Consider the following 25,183-nt stretch of genomic DNA (forward strand, 5'->3'; position numbering starts at 1 on the left):
CAGCCACACAAACTAAGTTCTAACTTCTCAAATGCTGAATTCCAAAAACATCTGTTCTTTCAGTTGGATTTTTTATTGTGGATTCAGCTTGTGAGTGTCAGCCAAGTAGAGAGTGTGTCTAGAAAGGATGTTTCTTGTCAATAGGCCAGTGAGATAAGTACTACAGAGTTGCTTGGAAGCACTCCACAGCAGGAAAGTATATGGCATATTTTAGTTGCTCTAAGTATATTCTGAACCCATGCTCAGAGAGTTAGGCTAAGTGTACACTTATAAAATAAGTAAATAAAATAACCCAATGCATGGCTTTCAGAAAAGCCTGTCTTATTTTAGCTACTGCTGTTTCAGAGATGTAGTTTCTATAACTGAAGGAAACAGAGGAAGTGAACGTAGAGAACAGTATAGAATCATCCCCTACTGAGTTAACACTATAGGTTCTTTTTTGAAGGAATCTGCTAGTATTAGAATCAACATTTAGACTTTCATTTTTATCACCTGACCTGAAATAGAAGGTTCTTTATACTAATGACAGGAAGGTATAAGCATCCGCTTCTGAGATCATTATGAGCTATAGCCACTGCTATCTGTGGAAGAAAGGAACAGCTCTTTGCCAACATTAAATAGGGCTTATGCATTGAAGGTTTCAGTTTATTACTAAATTTAGAGTCCAAAAGTTTTCTATATGTTCAAAATTTACAAATATGCACTTTCACATACAGGAATGGATGAGGTATTTCTTAAAAAATAAATATTATTTGGGCTCAATTTAAGTTTTCACTTTATTTTTTATTGTTTTGCTTTGGTATCAGTTCATTTTGTCTGAAGTAAATATAAAATCAGATTCTAAGCACATACAAGTATTCTTCAATCCTCTTTTGAAGGAAGTGAAGAAAAGAATATTCTGTACCCAGAATTGCTGAGACAAATCAGAAAGATAAACAGAGTAGTTGAGTTCCATATTCTCAAACAATAAGGTAGTGGCTACAATTAGCTTCCTTGTTTCCTTGTATAGACCAAATATGTCATCAATAAAAGTAAATGACAACCACTGGACTAAAATGTCAACTTCATGAGGATAAAGACTCAACTTATTAATTTCTGCATTCCCAGTATTTAACACAGTGTTCAGACAATTAAAGCAACAGAAATACTGGTTGAACATGTGAATTCAATTACATCTTATACAGCTTACATCTTATTACAGCTATATCCTTTATCAATTCCTATCATAAACACTTGGTCCACATAGAATCTCAAGAATTCAAAAGAAGATTATAAATTTATCCTGACCTTTGGAAAGATCCTAAATCTTTTACTTCTGTATACAGAAGTATTGTCTATGAGGAATTGTCTATGAGGAATAATTCATGTAAACATTCTGCTCTGTAATTTAGACAGATTTCTTTATCCTACACCAAAATTATCAATTCATATAAGAATCAATATACATTGTCTTTATAAGCTTATTAATTTACTCACCCACTATGAATTCATTTAACAAATATCTTTGTTAAATTAACAGTATCTTTGTTTCTAGTCATTGTGCCAGATATTGTTCTAGGCATTAAGGTTACAAAGGTCTAAACAAAGACTGCTCTCATGAAATTTAGCATCTACAACTTCAGTTTAAAAATAATATTTATCACATTTAATTATTGTTCCATAATATGGCTGTTGTTTACATATAGATGACATTCTAGGTCTACATAAAGAAACAGAGAAGTCAACCATTCTATTCTTTGAGGATATGGAACTCAAATCTCTATCTTCCTGATTTGTCACAGCAATTCTGGGTAGAGAATATTGTTTTCTTAGCTATTTTTAGGTGATAAAGACTTGATGTGTGCATGTACAATGCTGTGTGCTGAAACCACATTCATTTACACTATATACATATATATATATATATATATATATAATCTTTCAAGATTTTTAAGCAATCTTTTTTTGTTGAAAATTTATTTATTTATTTTTAGCTGCGTTGGGTCTTCTTTGCTGTGCACAGGCTTTCTCTAGTTGTGGCGAGCGGGGGCTACTCTTCATTGTGGTGCACGGGCTTCTCATTGCAGTGGCTTCTCTTGTTGAGGAGCACCGGCTCTAGGCATGTGGGTTTCAGTAGTTATGGCGCATGGGCTTAGTCTCTCCACAGCATGTGGGATCTTCCTGGACCAGGGCTCGAACCTATGTCCCTTGCATTAGCAGGTGGTTTCTTAACCACTGCACCACCAGGGAAGCCCTAAGCAATCTTTTAATTATATATTACCTTTAAATGTTAAAGACCCTCCCAACATTGTGTAAACATGGAAAGGTCTTATCAATGAATGGGAAGAAATCCTTTCTAAAATCAGTATATTGTTAAAATGAGATGAGCACTGAACTAAAAGAAAAAGACATTCTTCAAATTATGCTTATTACAATAGCATAATAAATCTTAACATAATGCTTATAGGGAACATATTTCAGAAATATTTACCAAGGAAATGTAATTAAAATAAATATAATTCAGTGTTTTATGTAAGGTTAGCTATATTTTAATGATTGTTTTTCTTCAAATAAATAACATTTTTGAAAGCCTTGTATAAAAAACAGATTAAGAGGTTATTATACCTACGGCCTGCATTTCATTAAGAAGTAAGTGTCTCTTAACAAAACTTTACCTAAATCAAATAGCTGTCGACCATAGTGCTAATTTTTTTTAGTTGATGTTTGTAATACGCCTGCCTTAGCTACCATTTACATGTCAGAGACTGATATCATTCTGTCCCAAATGAATAGAGACATACATTGAACAGTATTCTAGATTGTATTAGAACTGTATTTTCTCACAAACAAGTAGCTGACCAACAAATATACAAAAAAACATAGTTGTGTTCACACTATTTATAGGAATGACTTAAAGAAAATAGGAAAAACAAATAGCTGTGCAATATTTCCTAATTTTACTACTTAAGGAATATTAACATTCAGGATAATTAGTGGCATAAGTTAATTCATGAGCAGCATAGTGGAAAAAAATCTCTGTTTTATATATATATATATATATATATATATATATATATATATATATATATGCCTCATAGTGAAGAAGAAAGTTCACTTTCTTCTTGGGAAGAATTATTATTGAAACTTACTTGATGTAACTTTTGACTTCAGGCCATATCTATGGAAGGTAGAGATTTTGTTCAATATTTCCATAACATTCGATAGTATATACAAGTTTCCTATCTTAACTAAAGGACCATAATATGAATCCAAGCATACCATAAAAATCAAATCAAAATATGGTCATAGAGAATAGATTGCAATGGAAAGCAGATATTAGAAAAATGAACTACTGCAAGCTTTTATGAGTGTATCAACATTGTTATATTAACTAGAAAATATGATGTAGAAAACACTGGTTTACAAAATCATCACTATTATATCCCCAAAAGACTGTTGTATTTGGAGCTATTATTAAACTGGCCCAGTTGGAACTTAGAAAGTTGTTGTGACTCATAACAGCCTGAAAATCACAATTATAAGAACGTGAATAAAGATTGCAGTTGGTATCCTTAACTAACAACTACTTAGTTACACAAATCTACCAGTTTATGTCATAAAATTCCACATATTAACTGAAAATTTTTTTTTAATTATGAAATATGCATGAAAGAAATATTAACTCAGTGTAGGCATTAGTTAGTAAAATTCATTACTTTTAAACAAAAAAATTGTTACTTTAAAATTTAGATTATCCTTCTTAATATAAAGAAAAAATACTTCAGTAATCTACTTAAACTTACATCATTTAATAGGGATTTACATTCTATTCTGTGCTCAATTCTGTATAAATGAAGGCAATTCAAATATTTGCATACTATTTAAAGATGTATTAAAAATAGTTCTGGGGCTTCCCTGGTGGCGCAGTTCTTGGGAGTCCGCCTGCCGATGCAGGGGACGCAGGTTCGTGTCCAGGTCTGGGAGGATCCTACATGCCATGGAGTGGCTGGGCCCGTGAGCCATGGCTGCTGAGCCTGCGTGTCCGGAGCCTGTGCTCCGCAACAGGAGAGGCCACAACAGTGAGAGGCCCACATACCGCAAAAAAAAAAAAAAAAAAAAAAAAGTTCTGAAAGAAAATATAACAAAACCTTAAAGATATAATGTATTTGGATCAGTTTGAACTTAATATTAAGTTTCTCATTAAATGTAATTAAATATTTTGTGGATGAGCATCTACTATTAGAACACCAGGGAAGATTTACCTATATATATCACTCAATACCAATCCTTAAATAACATTGAAGTAGTCCCAAAATTAGTTGTTAAATAAATAATTGTGGTAAAATTAGCATAATATCAAAATTCTGATAAAAATAAACAAATAGAACCTGACTCCAGAGCACATAAATTCAAAAAGCAAATATTTATAGAACTGAAGGGAGAAATAGACAACAATACAATAATAGTAGGGGACTTCAATGTCTCACTTTCAATAATGGATAATCCAGACAGAAATTCAATAAGAAAACATTGGACTTAAATGATACATTCAACCAGATGGACTTAACTGATATTTATAGAACATTCAAATCAACAGCTGCAGAATACACATTCTTCTCAAGAACCCACAGAACATTCACCAAGACAGATCATGTTAGACCACTTGACAAGTGTTAGCAAATTTAAGAAGAATGAAATCACATTGAGCATCATTTCCAATCACAATGACATGAAACTAGGAATGATTCACAGGGAGAAAACTGGAAAATTCACAAGCACATGGAGATAAAACTACATGCTGTGGGATAACTATATATATTTTTTTTTGGAAAAAATAGACAAACCTTTAACTAGGCTAAACAAGAAAAAAATAGGTCTCAAATAAGTAAAATATTAATAAAAGAAGAGAACTTACAATTGATACCATACAAAGAATTAAAAGAGACTACTATGAACAATTATACATCACCAACAACAAAAAAGAAATCAAAAAATATATTTAGACAGATGAAAATGGAAACAACACACAAAAATATATTGGTTGCCACAAAAACAGTTTGAGACAGAAGTTTATAGTGACAAATGCCTACAATAAGAAAAATGAAAGATCTCAAATAAACCTAATTTTACACCAAAAGAGCTAGAAAGAAATTGAGAAATTTAAGGCTATAGTTAACAAAAAGAAGGAAATAACAAAGATCAGAGTGAAAATAGAGACTAAAACAATGATAGATTAAAAAATCAATGAAACCAAGAGCTATTTTTTGAAAACACAAACAAAAGAGACAAATCTTTAACTAGGCTAACCAAGAAAAAAAGAAAAAGAGGTTTCATATAAGTAAAGCTACAAATGAAAGAGAACGTACAAAGACTCAAAAGAGACTACTATGAACAATCTAACAATATTACAAGAATCTTAGCAAATTGGACAACCTAGAAGAAATGGATAAATTCCTAGAAACATACAACCTACCAACACTGAATCATAAAAAATTGAAAGTGGAACACAGTTATTACCAGCAAGGAGACTGAATCAGTTATCAGAAAACTACAAAGAAAAACCCAGGTCCAGATGTTTCATTGGTGAATTCTAACATTTAAAGAAGAATTAACACCAACCCTTCTTAAATTCTTCTAAAAATTAAAAGAGAAGGGAACACTTCCAAAATGATTCTATAAAGCCAGCGCTACCCTAATACCAAAACCGGACCCTGTAAGAAAAGAAAACTATAGGCCAATATCTCTGATGAACATAGGCACACAATCCTAAACAAAATATTAGCAAACCAAATTCAACAATACATTAAAAGGATCACACATCATGATCAAATAGGATTTATCCCAGGGAAGCAAGGATGTTTTAACATCTGCAAAATCAATTTGATATACCACATTAACACAATGAAGGATAAAAATCATATGATCACCTTGATAAATTCAGAAAAAGCATTTGACAAAATTCAGTATCCTTTCATGACAAAAAGTCTCAATAAATTGAGTAAAGATGGAATGTACCTCAACATAATTAAGTCCATATATGACAATCTCACAGCTAGCATTATACTCAACAGTGAAAAGCTGAAAGCTTTTCTTCAAAGATCAGGAACAAGACAAGGGTCCCCACTATTGACACATTTATTTAATATATAAATAGAAGTTCTAGCCAGAGCAATTAGGTAAGAAAAATAAACAGAAAATGTCCAAATCAGAAAGGAAAAAGTAAAATCATCTCTATTTATCAATGACACAATATATATAGAAAACACTAACAACTCATCAAAAAAACCCCAAAACTGTTAAAAGTAATAAACAAGTTCAGTAAATTGCAGGATACAAATCAACATACAAAAGTAAAATTTCAAAAACGTATTTACAATAGCATCAAAAATACTTAGAAATAAATTTAAGCAAGGAGGCAAAATATCTGTACACTAAAAATTATGACATTATTTAAAGAAATTGAAGAAGACACAAATAGATGGAAATACCATCTGTGTTCATAAATTGGAAGAATATTGTTAAAATGTCTAAAGTACCCAAAGCAATTTACAGACTTATGGCAATGCCTATTTAAATTCCAATGGCATTTTTACAAGAATAGAAAAAAAATTCCTAAAATTTGTATGGAATAACAAAAGACCCTGAATAGTCAAAGCAATCTTAATGAAAAATAAAACTGGAGGCATCACACTATGTGATCTCAAACTATATTACAAAGCTATAGCAATCAAAATAGCATATTGGCATAAAAATATACACATAGATCAATGGAACAGAAGAGAGAACCCAGAAATAAACCTAAGCATATATGGCCAATTAGTTTACCATGAGGGACCCAAGAATACACAATGGGAAATGATAATGTATTCAATAAATGGCACTGGGAAAACTGGACAGCCACATGCAGAGGAATGAAACTGAAGCCTTATATTATACCATATACAAAAATCAAATGAAAATAGATTAAAGACTTGAATGTAAGACCTGAAATCATAAAATCCCTAGAAGAAAGCATAGTGGTTTTCTCCTTGATATCAGTTTTGACAATTATATTTTGGATTTGACACCAAAAGAGAAACCAAACAAGCAAGACCTCATCAAATTAAAAAGCTTCTGTTCAACAAAGGAAACCATCAAAAAAATTAAAAGGCAATATACAGAATGGGAAAAATATTTGTAAGTCTTATATCTGATAAGGAATTAATATCTAAAATATATAAAGAACCCATACAAGGAAGAGCAAAAATAATTCAAAAAGAGCAAATAATCTGAATAGATATTTTTCCAAAGATGACATACAAATGACTAACAGGTACATGAAAAGACGGTCAACATCAATAATCATCAGGTTGATGCATATCAAAAACACAGTGAGACAGCCATTCTAACAAGTGTGAGTCGGTACCATCAAAAAGACAAAAGATAGACGTTGTTGAGAATGTGGAGGAAAGGCAACAATTTGGTTCCTTTGGTAGGAATGTAAATTGGTGAGGCCACTATGGGAAAAAGTATGGCAGTTCTTCAAAATATTAAATATAGATCTACCATATGATTCAGCAATCCCACTTCTGGATATAAATTCAAAGGAAATGAAAACACAATCTGGAAGAAATATCTGCACTTCCATTTTCATCATAGAGTTATTCACAATAGCCAGGATGCTGAAACAACCGAGGTTTCTATTAATGGATACAGAAGATGTTGTGTATCAATATATACAATGGACTATCATGCAGCCATGAGAAAAAAGGACATTTTGCTATTTGTGACAACATGGATGGAACTTGAGGACATTATGCTGAGTGAAATATGTCCGACAGAGTAAGAAAAGTACTGAGTAATATCACTGTGGAATCTAAAAAAGTGGAACTTAGAGAAATAGAAACTTGTATGGTGGTTCCCAGGAGCTATATAGTGGAGGAAAAGAAAAGAAGTTAATCAAAATGTACAAACTTCCAGATACATGATGAATAGGGTCTGAGGATCTATTCTACAGCATGGAGTTACAGTTAATACTGTGTTATATAATTGAAAGTTGCTAAGAGAATAGATTTAAATATTCTCAGCACAAATAAGAAATGCTATTGATGTAATGTGATTCATGACATTAATAAAGCTAAAGCTATGATGGTACTCATTTTGCCATATGTTCATGTATCAAATCAACACCTTGTACACCTTAAACTTACATAATGTTATGTCAGTTATATGACAATAAAGCTGGAAAAATAGTAAATATAGATAATATGAAAATAAAGTTTTGTTACAAATAAAATATTAAGCAATTGAAAAACAATGTAACTACTTTTAACTTAAAATTACAAAATGTTTGATATTGACAAGTCTAAGCATCAGAGCAACAACTCTACCTATCCTCTACAGATAGTGGTGCTGACTGTATGTTTATTTTAATTTTAGATTTATGAGTAATGATATTTAAAGACAGCTTTTCTTAAATGAACTTATGCATATAATTAGATGTACACACAGAAAAATATTTGGAAATAAATTTACCAAGTATTACCAGTCTTTATACTTGACAAGTAAGAATGGTGAGATGAATTATTTCTGTATTATTAAAAATACACAAAATTCTACATCTGAGAGATCATTTCATGATTTAGATCTTTAAGTGGTCTGGAAACAATAACAGTTATTAGCATTTTCATGGCACTCATCGCATGCCAAACACTGTTCTAAATCTATTAACTATGTTCATAATTTTACCCTCATAAAACACAGTGACAAGAGTGCTGCTATTTCCTCTATAAACTTGAGAATACTGAGGCTCAGAGGGGCTAAGTAAATTCCCTAAAGTCATACAGCATGGAAGAGGTGGAGGCAGCTCCTGAACCCAGAAATGATGTTTAGAATCCGTTCTGATAATTACTATCCCACAGCAACAATACAGCAGCAGCGTGGGTGTTGCCTTACAAGACGTCAGTGAGATGGCATAGTATTAACTTTCAATGACAATATGAAAGGTTAGTTATGAAAGTATTTTATTATGTATAATAACAACATATGAGAAGATGTCTCTACCCTCCTTGTTTTTAAGCTAATGGGGAGAGCACGGATTTGTTCCTAGATTTAACCAAGTGAGCCTTAACTGACATGGAAACAACTGTCAAAAGTAATTGTTCCCTATTTGCTTAAAAACACTTATTATAAAAAGAAACTATCTTACACATCTAGACAAATAAAATCCCATAAAATATGTTGAAATTGGATAGAATATTCAAGTCAAACCTTTCAAACAATAAAATAATAACTAAGAACATTCTGTGGAAGATAATGCACAACGACCAATGTTCTCAATTTATTCTTTTAAATTATTCCTTATTACAATCTTATTATAAATATATATTTGTACAACATAATTCACTTTAAATTTGGTCTAACCTGCTACTTTAGAAATAAACAAAATTGAGCCTTTGATCTAATATTTCAACAATTATATATTTTGGCCGATTTCTCAACAGTTATTAGAAGTATCAAGTTTTATAACGAGAATTTTATGAAATTTTTACTAAGGTATCATTTTTTCTTATTTATTAGAGTATAATTGCTTTACAATGTTGTGTTAGTTTTTGCTGTATAACAAAGTGAATCAGTTATACATATATATATATATAACCCCATATCTCCTTCCTCTTGCATCTCCCTCCCACCCTCCTTATCCCACCCCTCTAGGTGGTCACGAAGCACCAAGCTGATCTCCCTGTATTATGTAGCTGCTTCCCACTAGCTATTTATTTTACAATTGGTAGTGTACATATGTCAGTGCAACTCTAGCACATCGTCCCAGCTTGCATTTCCCTGTCCCTAGGTCCTCAAGCACATTCTCTACATCTGCGTCATTATTATTGTCTTGCCGCTAGGTTGTTCAGAACCTTTTTTTGTTTGTTTTTAGATTCCATATATACGTGTTAGCATACGGTATTTGTTTTTCTCTTTCTGACTTACTTCACTCTGTATGACAGACTCAGGTCCATCCACCTCACTACAAAGAATTCAATTTCGTTTCTTCTATGGCTGAGTAATATTCCATTGTATATCTGTGCCACATATTCTTTATCCATTTATCTGTCGATGGACACTTAGGTTGCTTCCATGTCCTGGCTATTGTAAATGGAGCTGCAATGAACATTGTGGTACAAGACTCGTTTTGAATTATGGTTTTCTCAGGGTATATGCCCAGTAGTGGGATTGCTGGGTCGTATGGTAGTTCTATTTTTAATTTTTTAAGGAACCTCCATATTGTTCTCCACAGTGGCTGTATCAATTTACATTCCCACCAACAGTGCAAAAGGGTTCCCCTTCTCCAGACGCTCTCCAGCATTTATTGTTTGTAGAATTTTTGATGATGGCCATTCTGACTGGTGTGAGGTGATATCCAATTGTAGTTTTGACTTGAATTTCTCTAATGATTAGTGATGTTGAGCATCCTTTCATGTGTTTGTTGGCAATCTGTATATCTTCTTTGGAGAAATGTCTATTTAGATCTTCTGCCCATTTTTGGATTGGGTTGTCTGTTTATTTAATATTGAGCTGCATGACCTGCTTGTAAATTTTGGAGATTAATCTTTGTCAGTTTCTTCATTTGCAAATATTCTCTCCCATTCTGAGAGTTGTCTTTTCATGTTGTTTATGGTTTCCTTTGCTGTGCAAAAATTTTAAGTTTCATTACATCCCATTTGTTCATTTTTATTTTTATTTCCATTTCTCTAGGAGGTGGGTCAAAAAGAATCTTGCTGTGATTTATGTCATGGAGTGTTCTGCCTATGTTTTCCTATAAGAGTTTTACAGTGTCTAGCCTCACATTTAGGTCTTCAATTCATTTTGAGTTTATTTTTGTGTATGGTGTTAGGAATTGTTCCAATTTCATTCTTTTACTTGTTGCTGTCCAGTTTTCTCAGCACCACTTACTGAAGAGGCTGCCTTTTCTCCATTGTATATTCTCGCCTCCTTTATCAAAGATAAGGTGATCATATGTGCATGGGCTTATCTCTACATTCTCTATCCTGTTCCATTGATCTATCTTTCTGTTTTTGTGCCAGTACCATACTGTCTTGATTATTGTAGCTTTGTAGTATAGTCTGAAGTCAGGGAGCCTGCTTCCTCCAGCTGTTTTTCTTTCTTAAGATTGTTTTGGCTATTCAGCATCTTTTGTGTTTCCATACAAACTGTGAAATTTTTGTTCTATTTCTGTGAAAAATGCCATTAGTAGTTTGATAGGGTTTTCATTGAATCTGTAGATTGCTTTGGAGAGCAGAGTCATTTTCACAAGGTTGATTCTTCAAATCCAAGAACATGGTATATCTATCTATTTGTATCATCTTTAATTTCTTTCATCAATGTCTTATAGTTTTCTGCATACAGGTCTTTTATCTCCTTAAGTAGGTTTATTCCTAGGTATTTTATTCTTCTTGTTGCAATGGTAAATGGGAGTGTTTCCTTAATTTCTCTTTCAGATTTTTCATCATTAGTGTATAAGAATGTAGAGATTTCTGTGCATTAATTTTGCATCCTGCTTCTTTACCAAACTCATCGATTAGCTCTAGTAGTTATCTGGTAGTCTTCAGGATTCTCTATGTATAGTGTCATGTCATTTGCAAACAATGACAGCTTTATTTCTTCTTTTCCAATTTGGATTCCTTTTATTTCTTTTACTTCTCTGATTGCTGTGGCTGAAACTTCCAAAACTGTGTTGAATAATAGTGGTGAGAGTGGGCAACCTTGTCTTGCTCCTGATCATAACGGAAATTGTTTCAGTTTTCACCACTGAGAATAATGTTGGCTGTGGGTTTGTCATATATGACCTTTATTATATTTATGTAAGTTCCCTCTATGCCTATTTTCTGGAGGGTTTTTATCATAAATGGGTGAAGTTTGTCAAAAGCTTTTCCTGCATTTATTGAGATGATCATATGGTTTTTATCCTTCAGTTTGTTAATATGGTGTACCACATTGATTGATTTGCATATATTGAAGAATCCTTGCATTCCTGTGATAATCCTTGCATTCCTATGATAAACCCCATTTGATCATGGTGTATATCTTTTTAATGTGCTGTTGGATTCTGTTTGCTAGTATTTTGTTGAGGACTTTTGCATCTATGTTCATCAGTGTTATTGGCCTGTAGTTTTTTATTTGTGACATCTTTGTCTAGCTTTGGTATCAGGGTGATGGTAGCCTTGTAGAATGAGTTAGGGAGTGTTCCTCCCTTTGCTGTATTTCGGAAGAGTTTGAGCAGGATAGGTGTTAGCTTTTCTCTAAATGTTTAATAGAATTCGCCTGTGAAGCCATCTGGTCCTTGATTTTGTTTGTTGGAAGATTTTTAATCACAGTTTCAATTTAAATGCTTGTGATTGGTCAGTTCATATTTTCTATTTCTTCCTTGTTCAGTCTTGGTAGTTTGTGCATTTCTAAGAATTTGTCCATTTCTTCCAGGTTGTCCATTTTATTGGCATAGAGTTGCTTGTAGTAATCCTTCATGATTCTTTGTATTTCTGCCAGGTCAGTTGTTATTTTTCCTTTTTCATTTCTAATTCTGTTGATTTGAGTCTTCTCCCTTTTCTTCTTGATGGGTCTGGCTAATGGTTTATCAATTTTGTTTATCTTCTCAAGGAACCAGTGTTTAGTTTTATTGATCTTTGCTATTTTTCCCTTCATTTCTTTTTCCTTTATTTCTTATCTTTCTTTCTTTCCTTCTTCTAAATTTGGGGTTTTTCTGTTCTTCTTTCCCAATTGCTTTTGGTGTAAGGTTAGGTTATTTGAGATATTTCTTGTTTCTTGGGTTGGACTGTATTGCTATAATCTTCCCTCTTAGGATTCCTTTTGATGCAGCCAATTGGTTTTGGGTCATCATGTTTTCATTGTCATTTGTTTCTAGGTATTTTTTGACTTCCTCTTTGATTTCTTCAGTGATCTCTTGACTATTTAGTAGCGTATGGTTTGGCTTCCATGTGTTTGTATTTTTTCAGTTTTTTTTTCCTGTAATTTATATCTAGTCTCACAGCATTCTGGTCAGAAAAGATACCTGACATGATTTAAGTTTTCTTAAATTTATCAAGGCTTGATTTGTGACCTAAGATATGATCTTGGAGAATGTTCCAAGAGCACTTGAGAAGAAAGTGTATTCTGTTGTTTTTGTTGGAATGTCCTATAAATATCAATGAAGCCCATCTTGTTTAATGTGTCATTTAAAGCTTGTGTTTCCTTATTTATTTTCATTTTGGATGATCTGTCCATTGGTGAAAGTGGGGTGTTAAAGTCCCCTTTGATTGTGTTACTCTCGATTTCCCCTTTTATGGCTGTTAGCATTTGCCTTATGTATTGAGGTGCTTCTATGTTGGGTGCATACATATTTACAATTGTTTTATCTTCTTCTTGGATTGATCCCTTGATCATTATGTAGTGTCCTTCTTTGTCACTTATAATAGTCTTTATTTTAAAGTCTATTTTGTCTGGTATGAGAATGGCTACTCCAGCTTTCTTTTGACTTCCATTTGCATGGAATATCTTTTTCCATCCCCTCACTTTCAGACTGTATGTGTCCCTAGGTCTGAAGTGGGTCTCTTGTAGACAGCATATATATGGGTCTTGTTTTTGTATCCATTCAGCCAGTCTATGTCTTTTGGTTGGAGCATTTAATCCATTTACATTTAAGGTAATTATCAATATGTATGTTCCTATTACCATTTTCTTAATTGTTTTGGGTTTGTTTTTGTAGGTCTTTTCCTTCTCTTGTGTTTCCTGCCTAGAGAAGTTTCTTTAGCATTTGTTGTAAAGCTGATTTGGTGGTGCTGAATTTTTTCAACTTTTGCTTGTCTGTAAATGTTTTAATTTCTCCATCAAATCTGAATGAGATGCTTGCTGGGTAGAGTAATATTGGTTGTAGGTTTTTCCCTTTCATCACTTTAAATATGTCCTGAGGTTGAGCACAAAGAAACTTCAGTCATCTTGGAGTTTGGAGCCCAGCACAGTGGCACATGGAGGCATTCTGCTTCATCAACCTGGAAGGTCTCTGAATCCCCTCCTTTTGGATTTTAATTGTGGCTTCACTACACAATCATGGTTGATTAAATCTACTAAGGTATATTGAATCAGTTTATAAATATTGTAAATCAATTTCATAAAATGTTTATTCAATTGCATCAAAAGGAAGTAGTATTCTCAGTACCATGAGACTAGAAAAAAAAATCCATAGGATTTATGTTTTTTATAATGTTTTCTGATGTTTTCAACTTTTAGAATAGTTCCACGAATGCTGTTTTATTAATAATAAAGTTTATAAGCTTTGCATATCAGGAATTAGCTGTGATGTTAGATTGTAAAGAGGTCTTCATGGATTGGTAATTAATTCTCTGTATCTCCATTTACTTATTATGTAAAGTTATAGAAAAACCCAAAGAACCACAATCCAAATGTGAATCACAAAGAAGAAATATTTTGATTGAGCCACAGTGGGCATAGACAAATATCACACTTTGCTGATGAACAATCTAACCTGAAATTTTAACTAGTCTAATATTTTATTTAGTTGAAAAATCACTTTGGCCATTGTTTTAGATGACTTTCCAATAATGCAATTGCATTGGTTAACTCAGAATCCCAGACACTGAGCTGGTGCCACCCTCTAGAAAAAAATCTCCCTCTCTCCAGTAGACCTAGACATTCTGCCTCTTAAATATCTTTAGTTATACCTGTATCACATACTTTTGCATTGTAAATTCCACAACTAGTATGGAGCTGACCCTGTCAGCCTGTACATTTGTCTGTCTCCACAAGCAGACATGGCGTTTCTCATGGGTAAGAATGTTACTTAGCATAAAGCTCCATGTCCAGCAAACAGGTACATGATAAGGAAAGATTTGTAATGAATTAAAAGCATATAGTTTTAAACATGCATGTGATTTGTTTGGGATGCTTTCTATGTTGTATTACTATAAAGTGTTATAATTTAAACCCCATAAAATAATCTAGAATAATATATTTACTGTTTATGCATATCTTTAATGTGTTATTGTAAAAACAAACATTATCTGTTGTCAGTTAAAACTTGCTCTACCATCTCAGAAACCACACTGCACAGAGGTGGCAGTGACAAATACTCTCTGGACTTCATAAATTGAAAACACCATGGTTGAAAGTCATCTATGTGATTTAGAATGTAACACAAAAGCCTGATGACATTTTTTTTCCCATTTTATATACAGACGAACTGAAGAGCAAAAGATAAATTGACTTTATCAAGAAAAATTGGCAAATAAAACAGCTCATCACTGCTATTTATCTTGATTCTTTTGTTTCTTCCTCTTAATCAGGGACTGTTTTAGAAGCCAGCTTTTGCTTCTTTTGGGAAGAGCATGTGTCAACAACCCCAATTTCATTTAGTATGGTTAAGAATTAAAATTTCTCTCCTTTTTAATTTTTGTGTGATTTTATCTGTTTACAGATACAATTTGTTTGGTTGAGTTTTTTTGTTTTTTTTTTAAATTATCAGCTCTATTGTTTAACTTTTCAGATACCCATAGGCACAGCACTTAACTGAAGGCCTTGGTTATTCTGCTGACCAGAAGGCTTACAGGTATGTGGCCTTACAATAGCCAATTAAATTCTGATTCTCAGTTTTTGGAATAACCCTAAAGATACAGGTTCTCAGCTTAATGCATTGAGCTATTTTGAGAACCAGTAGGAGTAACTTCTATGGAAACATCTTTATAAATTATGAAATCTACAACTATAAGGTATTATAACACATAGTAGATTCCTTAACAAATATAATACAGATATTTTATATTTGTGTAACAAGGTTTATAAATTAGTATAATTAGTATACATTAACTTTATCACTGGGAATAATTTTTTTTTTTTTTTTTTTTTTTCTTAATCGTTGTGTATTTTTTGGTCCTTGTGATTAGATTTTCCCTGAGGGCCTTGAAATATGGGGTCCTCAGATTACTTGTGAAAAGCAGTGTGTTCCTCCATAGTGAATGCATACCTGCATCATGATTCTGTCCACACCACAGTGCCTTGCTTTAACACCCTAAACATTACCAAGAAAATGACAATTATTGTCCTAGCTACCTGTGGGGATAGTATCCCCACAGGTTTATAATTTCCAAGTTTTCATCAGAATGTCAGGAAACTTATCCTCTTTAAATTTTTAGTTGATTTTACATTTGTTTTTCTACTAATTTTAAATTGAGTTTAAAAAACAAATCTTGAGTGTGTTTGCTCATTAAAAAAATAAAATTTAACACATAATAAAATTTTACTTGAGGATATATCACTTGTGAGGTCTCTATTTGAGAGGTTGATGTTAAGTAAATACAGTTAATTTGGCATAGAAATTTCAACACAAAAATATAAATAATTTAATTAAAATTTAATTTCCTTAAAATATAATAAGCAAACTGCCTAAATAGTAGTTTAGACATTTATAATTTTATTATATGAATAAGATATTAGAAATCACAATATAATACTTTCAAGATGTTAAAAAGAGGATATTTAATATCATAAAGGCAATTCTCATAGTGCTTAACATGAATTTATTTCTTCAAAATATATTCCAATAACTACATGAAATTAACTAGAGGCAACTTTAAAATGGAGTTGTTTTTACTGACTGTATTTTCAAATTAGGTTTATGTATTTTTATAAAATATGTACAAATTATGATGATTAATACTGGAAAACCAATATTACAAATCTGGTCAGGATAGATCTTGTAACAAAAACTTATCAATTGAGAATAAATTCTAAAAGGCTGAATGAAGAGTAGAGATTATAATTTTGCTTTTGTCCTGAGTCTGTGAATTTCTCTGGCTGCTTTGAATCTGAAGCACATGAAGAAATTTTTGAAAATGCAGATCCTCAAGCTCTGTGCTTCCTCAGATTCTAACAAAGAGGTTTGGAATAAGGGCTAAGGGGTCTCTCCCTGCATCCCTCCCTCTCCACATTCCCAATGACTATGGGGATATAGTCAACACTCCTCTACGGAATGTAAGTTTAAAAGATCTAATTTTTTTTTCAGCAATATGTCCAGTGACTAAAACATGGTAATATATTTTTCATACTTTACTTAAAAGTAACAGCAACAAAATGTAAGTAAATAGTTGTGAGAAATGGGGAAACACAGCTATACTTGAGATGCTCAGTAAAAGTTTTCTGATTTTACTGGGGGCAGAAACTATGACAGTATCAAGAGCCAAATAGGAAAAACAAATTATAAACTCTAACACTGTCAAAATAAATTTGCCTTTTTAACAACAGGTTATACTAACATTGGTCATCAAAAAAAGTGGGCTAAGTTTATGTGTAACCATCCACTAATAAATTATGTGTAATTGTCCACTAATAAATTGTAACTAGTGTTTCTAGTTACAATGACATACCAATAGTATTTTGAACATTATTTTTAATTCCTTAAAGAAAAATGAAGCAATGTGATATCTAACTAAATATCTGAATTTGTAATAGATGCTTTTCAGGCACTTTAGACTTCCTCCAATTATTATTTAATTTTCTTCTGTATTTACCTGTGTGGTGTGTTTTGGAGGCATCATTAGAAACAATAACAAGTTATAACTTAATTAAATCAGGCAGATGAAAACAAATACTGTATGATCTTACTTAAATGTGGAATTTAAAAACAAAACTCAGGCTCATAGATACAGAGACCAGATTGCTGGTTGCCACAGATGGGGATTGGGTGTGGCCAAAATAGGTGAAGGGGGTCAAAAGGTACAAGCTTTCAGTTATAAAATAAGTCATGGGGATGGAAAGTACAGCATGGTGACTATAGTTAATACTATATTGCATACTTGAAAGTTGCTAAGAGAGCTAATATAAAAAGTCCTCATCACAAGAAAAACAAACTTTGTAACTGTATATGGTGATGAATTTTAACTAGAGTCATTGTGGTGATTTCACCAAATATAAAAATATTAAATCGTTGTGTTGTATAACTGAAACTAATGTCACATGGAAATATATATCAATGATAGATAAAAAACATAACAAAAAGGAAAATCTCACTGTCAAAAACAATTCTCTAACACTATCCACATTGCATAACACATTAGAAACATATTTATCTAAAGTGTTTATTGTAAGACACAGTTAATCACTGATAACCATCACCTAAACAAACTTGCTAATGTATTAATACTATCTACTCATTTTCTATATCAAACTAATTATGAATTCAAATTTACAGTGTACTGTAGCATAGCTGCTCATGCCATCAGCTGATTTTAAAGAAAAGTCTTCCAGTGATCAAGGGCTAATTAATTTTTAACCCAACTATAAATTAAAGAAACATGCTCATTAATAATGAATATTCTCATATTTTATCACAATGTAGATATGCATATATATTAAGTATTTTGTTTCTAAGTAAATAAGAAATGAACTACACATGTTAAACACTACTTCTGCAAGGTTTTCCATTTTCTTTTATTTTCTCTTATAATTTGCTCTGTTATTCTTGCCAGAATTTGAAACTCAAGGAAAAAATGTGTGCTATATTAATAGGGCTGCATCATAACCCTAATGGAATAGGAGCCTTGTCTCTCTCCCTTTGTTTATCTGGTCTGACTACCTTGTATTACAATATAAACCCCTGTCCCATACACTTTCAAAGTGAGCTCCAAGCTAAGGTCTTGCTTGTATTGTACTTGGAAAAAGTTTCATTAAATTAATCCAAAAAAAAAAAAAATAGAAAAAAGAAAAGAAAAGCTGCCATGACATAAAAGTAATGTTTTCTTTTCCCAATACTTTTGTTGGGGTCAAATACACATAGCAAAATTTACCATCTTAACTACTTTTAAGTATACAGTTCATTGGTATTAAATACATTCATAAAGGTGTGTTACCATTACCATCATCCATCTCCAGAACTTTTCATCCTGTAAAATTGAAACACTGTACCCATTAAACAATAACTTCCCATTTCCTCCTTCTTTCTAGTGCCTGGTACTCAGCATTACCCTTTCTGCCCCTATTATTTTGACTATTCTAAATAACTTATATAAATGGAGTCATACAGTATTTATCTTTTAGTGACTGGCTTATTTCACTTAGCATAGTGTCTTTAGGTTTCATCCAGGTTGTAGCATATGTCAGAATTTCTTTTCTTTTTAAGGCTGAATAGTATTTTAGCGAAAAAAAAATCAAATAATTGAATTAAAATATTGGAAAAGGACCTAAATAGACAATTTTTTCCATAGAAGACATACAAAAACAGGTACATGGATAGGTATCTGACATCACTATAAGGAAAATTAAAAATAAAAAATTTTAAAAAAAGAGGACTCAGTGAGATACCACCTCACATCCATTAGGATGGCTATTATTTTAAAAATAATAAAAAAAAGGGCTTCCCTGGTGGCGCAGTGGTTGAGAGTCCGCCTGCCGATGCAGGGGACACGGGTTCGTGGCCCCGTCCGGGAAGATCCCACATGCCGCGGAGCGGCTGGGCCCATAAGCCATGGCTGCTGAGCCTGTGCATCCGGAGCCTGTGCTCCACAACGGGAGAGGCCACAACAGTGAGAGGCCCGCGTACTGCAAAAAAAATAAAAATAAAAAAATAATAATAATAAAAAAACATGTTGGTGAGGAAGTGGAGAAATTGGAAACCTTGTTCACTGTAGGGGGGAATATAAATTTGTACAGCCACTATGGAAAACAATATGGTAATTTCTTAAGAAATTAAAAATAGAACTACTATATGATCTAGTAATCCTACTTCTGGGTACATATACAAGGGAAATAAAATCATGCCTCAAAGAGATATCTGTATTCTCAAGTACATTGCAGCATTATTCACAACAGCTAGGTATGACAATAAAATAAGTGTTCATCCAGGGATGAATGATTAAAGGAAAGGTGATGTATATACCATATATACTAATATATTATTCAGCCTTAAAAAAAAGAAAATCCTGTTATTTGAGACAGTACAGATAAATCAGTAGGGCATCATGCTAAGTAAAATAAACCAGAGAGAGAAAGACAAATACCAAGTTATCACTTATATATGGAATCGTAAAAAAAAAAAAAAAGAAAAGAAAAGAAAACGCAAAAGTCAAACTCATAGAAACAGAGTAGAAAAGTGTCTGCCAGGAGCTGCAGGGTGGGGAAAATAGGGAGAAATTTGTAAAAGGGCACACACTTTCAGTTATAATATGAGTAAGTTTTGAGAATTTAATGTGTACCATGATGACTACAGTTGATAACAATGTATTATGTAACTGAAATTTGCTAAGAGTAGAACTTAAGTGTTCTCACAAACAAAGAGGTAAATATGTGAAGTGATGAGATGTGTTAACTCACTGGGGAGAATACTTTCACAATGTATATGTATATTAAATCATTACATTGTATACTTTAAGTATCTTAATTATATGAAATAACACTGAAAAAACAAGAATGGAAAAGCAGAGGGGAAAAAAGAAGAGAACTGAAATGTGTTGAGCACCAGCTATGTACCAGATACCAGCTAGTTGTTCTATATCAATTTTCATTCTAGCTTCCTAGAAACCCTGAAACTTTGGTACTTTTCCCCCACTTAAAATGCACATAATGTCAGTTTCCTAGCTTTGATAATATACTACAGTTGTTTGAGATCCATTTAGGGAATCTGGGTAATAGGTATACAGAGTACCTCTCCATACTATTTTTACAACTACTGTCTCTATAATCATTTCAAAATAAATGTTGAAATAAAAAAATTAAAAGATTACATTTGAAAATAGAGATAATTTTATCTGCCCTTCCAGTTTGGATGCCTTTTATTTCTTCTTATTGCCTAATAGCTCTGGCTGGAACTTCTAATACTATGTTGCACAGAAGTACTGAATGTGGGAATCCTTGCCTTGTCCCTGACTTGATCAGAAAAGCTTTCAGTCTTTCACCATTGATTACGGTTTTTGCTGTGTGATTTTTGTATATGGCTTTTATTATATTGAGGTCATTTCCTCCTATTTCTAGGAGTATTTTTATCGTTGGGATTTTGTCAATTTTTTTTTTCTGCATCAGTTGAGATGATCATGTTTGTGTGTTTTCTCCATTCTGTTAATGTCATACATTACATTGATTTTCATATGTTGAATCATCCTTGCATCACAAGGATAAATCCCACTTGGTCATGGTATATAATTCTTTTAATATGTTGCTAAATTAAATTTGCTAGTATTCTGTTGAGGATTTTTTGAATTAACATCCTTAAGGGATATTGGTCTGTACATTTTTTGTAGTGTCTTTGTCTGGCTTTGGTATCAGGGTAAATCTGGCTTCAAAGAACAGTTTAAGAAGTGTTCCCTCCTATTTGATTTTTTTTGGAAATGTTTGAGAATAATTGGTGTTAGTTCTTCCTTAAATGTTTGGTAGAACACACTAGTGAAGCTCTCAGGTCCAGGGCTTTTCATTGTCAGGAGATTTTTTTTTTCTTGGCGGTGCCACATGGCATGCTGGATCTTAGTTCCCCGACTAGGGACTGAACCCATGCCCCCTGGAGTAGAAGTGCAGAGTCTTAACCACTGGACTGCCAGGGAAATCCCTCATTGTCAGGAGATTTTTGATTAATGATTCAGTCTCCTTACTATTTATAGGTCTATCCAGATTTTCTAGTTCTTCATGATTCAGTATTGGTAGGTCTTAAGTTTCTAAGAATTTGTCCATTTCATCGAGGTTATTGAATTTGCAGTTATACAATTGTTATGTTTCTTGCTTTTAATTTTTTAGAATTTAGAAACTGTAGAATTGAGAGTAATGCCCCCAACTTTCATTTCTGATTTTAGTCATTTGAGTCTTCTCTTTGTCTTAGCCCATCTAGGTAATGGTTTGTCAGTCTTATTGATCTTTACAAAGAACCAACTTTTGGTTTCATTGATATTCCCTATTGTTTTTTCTATTTGCTATTTAGTCAATCTGTGCTCTAATCATTATTCCATGCCTTGGCTAGCTTTAAGTATAGTTTATCCTTTTTATAGTTTTTTTAAGTTGTAAAGTTAGTTTCGTGATTTGAGATCTTGTTCTTTATGTATTTAAAGCTATAAATGTCCTCATTAGCACTGCTTTCACTGTGTCCCATAAGTTTTGATATGTTGTGCTTTCATTTTCATTCATCTCGAAGTATTTCAGAATTTCCCTTGTGATTTCTTTTCTGATTCATTGGTTAAAGGTGGGTTTTCCACTTTCCTACTGTTATTGATTTCTAACTTCAGCCCATTTTGGTTGAAGATTCTTTGTATGATATCTATCTTTTTAAAACTATTGAGAATTGGTGGCTGAACATCCTGGGAAATGTCCCATGTGCACCTAGGAAGAATGTATGTAATGTTGTTGGTAGACTTCTCAGGTCTTCTTTCAGCCTGAGCCCTTGGGCATGCGTGGCGACTTTCTAATTTCCCCTCTTTACGCAGTTGTTTTTGAAGGTTTGGCTCTCTACTGTTCATAGTGTTTAAAAGTTTTAATATTTGGCTTCCAAAGAGAAAAGGGGGAAAAATGGTGTTAGTCCTTTAAATCCCCTAGAAGTCACTTCAGCCAAAGAGGGAGGAGCTTGTAACAATGGGGAAAAGTACAACAACAATAGCTGCCTGCCTCTCTGTCTGCACCCTCTGAGATTATAAGCAGCAATAAGTTATCAGATCACACATCCCAACTATTTGGAAGACTATTTACCACCCTGGTTCCTGCAAGCTGTGTGCAAGCTGCTCCAGAAATGTGTGAACAGCTGTCTGCCATGGATTGGGAGGTGGGGGATGGGTAGGTACTAGTGTGCTAAGAGCTGAAAGAGCTGAAATTGTCCTAAATTAATCGAAATTCACAGTTCAAGCCTTACTTTGGAAGTTGCACATTTTCAATAGATTCTAGAATTCCAAGATAGTTACATCATACAGATTCTGCCAGTGCAACTGTTGTCTAGGTAGGGAGACAGATTCTTAGCGCTTCCTACTTTACCATCTTCCTCTAAAGCAATTTTCTTTTTAAAACTTAAAGGGATGCTGCTTTGGGGGTATCATTTTCTACAGCAAACCTTCTATAAAGATTTAGCCCTATATTATGGGTCATATACAACAAAGTACAGATTTTTCCAGTGGAAATTCACTGAAGACTATACAGAAAAAGGCAAAGACCAAGGAACAAGCATCAAAAACAGTACTATATACAGTTTTTGGTTACAATGTATGTGGTAAAAATATTAAAACATGCCCAGCACTTGGAAATACAAATCTGCTGTGTTTCTATACACTAACAAACTATCAGAAAAAGGAATTAAGAAAGCAATCCAATTTTACCCCATTTCCAACTGTATCAAAAATAATAAATTCCTAGGAATAAGTTTAACCAAGGAGGTAAAAGACCTGCACACTGAGAACTATAAGACATTAATGAAAATAATTGAAGACACAAATAAATGGAAAGATAGTCTGTGCTTATAGATTGGAAGACTATTATTAAAATGTCCATACTACCCAAAACAATCTACAGATTCAATGCCATCCCTATCAAAATTGCAGTGGCATTTTTCACAGAAATAGAAATAACAACCCTGCAATTTTCACAGAAATAGAAATAAAAACCCTGAGATTTATATGGAATAACAAAAGACCCTGAGTACCCAAAGAAATCTTGAGAAAGAAGAACAAAGCTGGAGGAATCACACTGTCTGATTTTAAACTATATTACAAAGCTATAGTAATCAAAACAGGATGGTACTGTCATAAAAACAGACACATAGGTCAACGTAAAAGAATAGAGAGCCCAGAAATAAACCCATGCATATATGGTCAATTAATTTATAACAAAGGAGTCAAGAATATACAATGAGAAAAAGACAATCTCTTCAATAAATGGTGTTTGGAGAACTGAACAGTCAGATGAAGAATGAAACTAGACTATTTTCTTACACCATACACAAAAAATAAATCAAAATGGATTAAAGACTTGAATGTAAGACCTGAAACCATAAAACTCTTAGAAGAAAACATAAGAAGGTAAGCTCCTTGATATCAGTCTTGGCAATGATATGTTGGATCTGTCTCTAAAAGCAAAGGCAGCAAATAACAACAACAAAAAACAAACAAGTAAGACTACAACAAACTAAAAAGCTCCTGCACGGCAAAGAAAATCATTAACAAAATGAAAAGGCAACCTGCTGAATGGGAGAAATATCTGAATAATATATGTAATAATAGTTTAATATCTATAATACATAAAGAATTCATACAACTCAATAGGAAAAAAGCAGTTTAAAAAATGTACAGAGGATCTGAATAGACATTTTTCCAAAGATGATATACCGATGACCAACAGGCATATGAACAGATGCTTAACATCACTCACCATTAGGGAAATGCAAATCAAAACCACAAAGAGATATCATCTCACACTTGTTAGAATGTCTATTATCAAAAAGACAAGAAAGAACATGTTTTGGTGAGGATGTAGAGAAAAGGAAACTATTGTGTACCATTGTTCGAAATGTAAATTGGTATAGCCATTGTGAAAAACAGTATGGGAGTTCCTCAGAAAATTAAAAACCTGATCTAGCAATTCCACTTCTGGGTATTTATCTGAAGAAAATGAACATGCTAATTCTAAGAGAGATATGCACCCTCTGTTCGTTGTAGGATTACTTACGAAAACCAAGATTTGGAAACAACCTAAGCATCCATTCATGGATGAAATGATAAAGAAAGTGTAGTATACAATGGAATACTATTCAGCCATGAAAAAGAATGGAGTCTTGTCCTTTACAACATCATGAATAGACCTTGAGGGCATTACACTAAGTGAATTAAGTCAGACAGACAAAGACAAATACCCATTTATATGGAGAGTCTTAAAAACTAAACCACCACTTGGGCTTCCCTGGTGGCGCAGTGGTTGAGAGTCCACCTGCTGATGCCGGGGACACGGGATCATGCCCCGGTCCAGGAAGATCCCACATGCCGTGGAGCGGCTGGGCCCGTGAGCCATGTCCGCTGAGCCTGCATGTCCGGAGCCTGTTGCTCTGCAATGGGAGAGGCCACAACAGTGAGAGGCCTGCGTACCGCAAAAAAAAAAAACTAAACCACCACCGAAACAAGCTCATAGATGCAGAGAATCGGTGGTTTCCAGAGGGGAGGGGGTGGGGTGAACAAAATGGGTAAAAGGGGTCAAAAGATACAAACTTCAGGTTATAAAA

The sequence above is a fragment of the Lipotes vexillifer genome, unplaced genomic scaffold (genome assembly GCF_000442215.2).
Source record: "Lipotes vexillifer unplaced genomic scaffold, Lipotes_vexillifer_v1.1 scaffold271, whole genome shotgun sequence".
In the NCBI taxonomy this organism is placed as follows: Eukaryota; Metazoa; Chordata; class Mammalia; order Artiodactyla; family Lipotidae; genus Lipotes; species Lipotes vexillifer.